Below are 4,392 nucleotides of genomic sequence, written 5' to 3' on the forward strand. Positions count from 1 at the left end.
TAGATGTTATGTTGTGTTATAGATGCTGTGTTGTGTTCTAGATGTTATGTTGTGTTATAGATGGTGTGTTGTGTTATAGATGTTATAGATGGTGTGTTGTGTTCTAGATGTTATGTTGTGTTATAGATGTTGTGTGGTGTTATAGATGTTATGTTGTGTTATAGATGTTGTGTTGTGTTCTAGATGTTGTGTTTTAGATGTTATGTTGTGTTTAGTAGAGTATATATAATATTCTTTCTTTATTATTATTACTCCTTAACCATAGTCAGCTCTATTCTCTACTCTACCTTACTGCTCTACTTACCTCTCCTACCCTACTCTTCCCACATTGGTCCCATAGTGTCGGTCCGAGGCAGATTGGACCAGTTCCCATTGGTCCTATATGTGTCGGTCAGATGGTGACAGGCCATGACAAAAATATGTCAATATGGGATTAGCAAATATAATGTGGTATTTATTATATCTGGCATGCAGGCCACATTTTGTTATCAGTAAGGACTTTGTGTTGCGAACGTTCTTGTTTTAATGAAATAAAGCCCTTGACAGAGTGTAGAGGTACTGGTCCAATCTGCCTCAGCGATAATTAGGGACAAATGTGTGGAACTTGTCCATCTGCCTAGACCGATACTATTCAAATCAAATTGTATTTTTCAAATGCGCCGATACAATAGGTGTAGACTTACCATGAATTGCTTACTTACAAGCTTAACTCATCGATGCTTTTTAATGTAAAAATATTGCTAAAATAATTAAATAATTAAATATAAACTAAAGTTTAAAAAAGTAACACAATAAATAACAATATGAGGCTATATACATGGGATACCGTTACCGAGTCCATGGCGGGGGTACAGGTAGTCGAGGGTAATTGAGGTAATATGTCTGTCCATGTAAGGTAGGAGATATACGTGACTATGCTAGTTAAATAGAGAGTAGCAGCTGTAAAAAAGAGGGTCAATGCAAAGTCCGGGTAGCCATTGGATTAAATTGTTTAGCAGTTTTTGGCTGGGGTAGAAGCTATTAAGGAGCACTTTGGACTAGACATGGGCCGGTACCGCTTGGCTATGTGGTAGGAGGTAGAAAGTCTATGACTTGGGTGGTGGAGTTTTGAACTTTTTATGGCCTTCTCTGAATCGCCTGGTATAGAGATCCTGGATGGCAGGAAGCTCGGCCCAGTGTGTCTGGGCCGTACGCACTACTCCTGTAGCACCTTGTGGTCAGTTGTCGAGCAGTTTGCCATACCAACGGTGATGCAACAGTCAGGATGCTCTCGATGGTGCAGCTGTAAACTTTTTGAGGATATGAGGACCATGCAAATCTTTTCAGTCTCCTGAGGGGGAAATACATTGTCTTGGTATGTTTGGACCATGATACGTTTTGAAGCTCTGGACCGCTCACTATTTAGGGGACAAGGTGGGAACTGCCCAATGGACTGCCCAATCTTCCCGCACTGACATACGAAAGGTATGTGGGGAACCTGTCTAACTGCCAAGACTCATTAATAATAGAAAAGGAACTGAAGCTCTGGGTTATATGTGAAATGGGATTTGGAATAGATTACATAAGGCCCATTTTAAAGGTGATCAACTGTTCTCAGTAATACCTTTGGTAGACGTACAAAGTCGAGGTCATAAACCACATAGTTTGATTCTCTTGATATCAGGGACTGTGTGAGAGAGAAAGGATTGGTCTCCACCTCAGAGATCAGCTTTTTCACTGTTGGCCTGGCTACAATGTGGAGGGTACATGCACACATAAGGTAGAACTCACTCCCAATGTCCTGATGCATGCATTCCTGCACACGCCGCACGGCGCACGCACGCACGCACGCACGCCGCCACGCACGCACGCACGCACCACACGACACCCACACCACCACACACACAACCACACCACCAACACACACACACACACCACACACACACCACACACACACACACAACACGCCGCACCACACAGCGAAAAACACCACTCACATACACACTGACTGGGTTTGTTGGAAACAGCATGTATTCGCTCATGCAAATCCCCTCTCCTCACAACTCTCAACATGTAAAGTGTGGTCCGATGTTTCATGAGCTGAAATAAAGAGTCACAGAAATGTTCCAACATGCACAAATTTGTTTACATACTGTTAGTGGAGCATTTTCATTTGCCAAGATTCCATCCCCTGACTGGTGTGGCATATCAAAGAAGATGATTACAGCATGTCAGCATGACAGGTGCACCTTGTCCTGGGACAATAAAGGCCACACGAATTGTCAGTTTCGTCACACAACACATAATGCACAGATGTTCAAGTTTTGAGGGAGCGTGCAATTGGCATGCTGACTACAGGAATGTCCACCAGGCTGTTTGCAGTAATTTTATGTTAATGTATCTACCATAACGTTGCTTGGCAGTAGTTGGCAGTACGTCAACCGGCCTCAGAAGCGCAGACCACCTGTAACCCATGCCAGACCAAGACCTACATCTGGCTTCTTCACCTGAGGGATGTCTGAGACCAGTTACCGGACAGTTGAAACTGTGGGTTTGCTCGAACGAAGAATTTCTGCACAAACTGTCAGACCATCTCAGGGAAGCTCCTCTACATGCTCGTCGTCCTCACCAGGGTCTTGACCTGACTGCAGTTTGGCGTCGTAAGATTTAGTGGGCAACTGCTCACCTTCGATGGGTTGGACGCTGGAGAAGTGTGATTCTTCACAGATTAATTCCGGAATCAACTGTACGGGCAGTATTGCATTGTTGGGCGAGCGGTTTGCTGGTGTCACATTGTGAGCAGAGTGTACATATGGTGGCGGGGGGTTATGGTATGGGCAGATATAAGCTACGAAAACGAGCAGAATTGATTTATCGATAGCAATTTGAATGCACAGAGATATCTGTGACGAGATCCTGAGGCCCATTGTCGTGCCATTCTCTGCCATCTCACCTCATTTTTCAGCATGTATAAACGGCCCATGTCACTGTAAATTCCTGGAAGATGAAAATGTTCCCTTTCTTCCATGGCTGCAGACTCCTAGCATGTCACCATTGAGCAGGTTTGGGATGCTCTGGATCGATAGGAACAACAGCGTGTTCAGTTCCAGCCAATCATCAACAACTTCACATGCCATTGAAGAGGAGTGGGACACATTCCACAGGCCACAATCAACAGCCTGATCAACTATATGTGAAGGAGTGTGTTGTGCTGCATGAGGACAAGGGGGGTCACACCAGATACTGACTGTTTTTATGATCTCATCCCCCTACCTTTTTTAAGGTATCTAACAAAAGATGCATATCTGTATTCCCAGTCATGTGAAATCCATAGATTGGGAATTTATTTCAATTGATGATTTCCTTATCAAACTGTAAACTAAGTAAAATCTTTGAAATTGATGCATGTTGGGTTTATATTTTGTTCAGTGGATCCTTATTTAGTGTAGAGACATGGATATTAGAAATGACAGAGATTAAAGAGATTAAATAGATAATATTGCCAGGTATGTTGAGCTATGAATGTGATGTGTGTTATAGATGTTATGTTGTGTTCTAGATGTTGTGTTGTGTTTAGATGTATGTGTGTTATAGATGTGAGTTTGTGTTATAGATTTGTGTTTTGATCTAGATGTTATGTTGTGTTATAGTGTGTGTTTGTTGCTAGATGTTATAGTTGGTGTTCTAGATGTATGTTGTGTTATAGATGTTGTGTGTGTTCTAGATGTTTGTTGTGTTATATAGATGCTGTGGGTTTGGTTTTTGTTTTGTTCAGATGTTTATGTTGTGTTATGATGTGTGTTGTGTTATAGATGTTATAGATGGTGTGTTTGTTCTAGATGTTTTTTGTGTTATGATGTTGTGTGGTGTTATAGATTGTTATGTTGTGTTATAGATGTTGTGTTGTGTTTCTAGATGTTGGTGTTTAGATGTTGTTATGTGTTTTAGATGTTATGTTTGTGTTATAGATGCTGTGTTGTGTTCTAGATGTTATATTGAGTTATGAATGTAGTTGTTTGCATGGATGTTATTGTGTGTTAGGATGTTATGTTGTGTTATGAATGTTACGTTGTGTTTAGATGTTATGTATGTTATGTTGAATTATAGATGTCATGTTGTGTTATAGATGTTATGTTGTGTTATGGATGTTAGTGTGTGTTATAGCTGTTTATGTATGTTTTGAATTATAGATGTCATGTTGGTTTATAGATGTTAGTGTTGTGTTATGTATGTTACGTTGTGTTATAGCTGTTATGTTGTGTTATGTATGTTATGTTGATTATAGTGTAGTTGTTTATAGATGTCATGTTGTGTTATAGCTGTTACGTTGTGTTATAATGGTATGTTGTGTTATGTATGTTATGTTGAATTATAGAGTGCATGTTGTGTTATATGATGTTTGTGTTGTGTTCT

The sequence above is a fragment of the Salvelinus sp. IW2-2015 genome, linkage group LG6.2 (genome assembly GCF_002910315.2).
Source record: "Salvelinus sp. IW2-2015 linkage group LG6.2, ASM291031v2, whole genome shotgun sequence".
NCBI classification, from domain to species: domain Eukaryota; kingdom Metazoa; phylum Chordata; class Actinopteri; order Salmoniformes; family Salmonidae; genus Salvelinus; species Salvelinus sp. IW2-2015.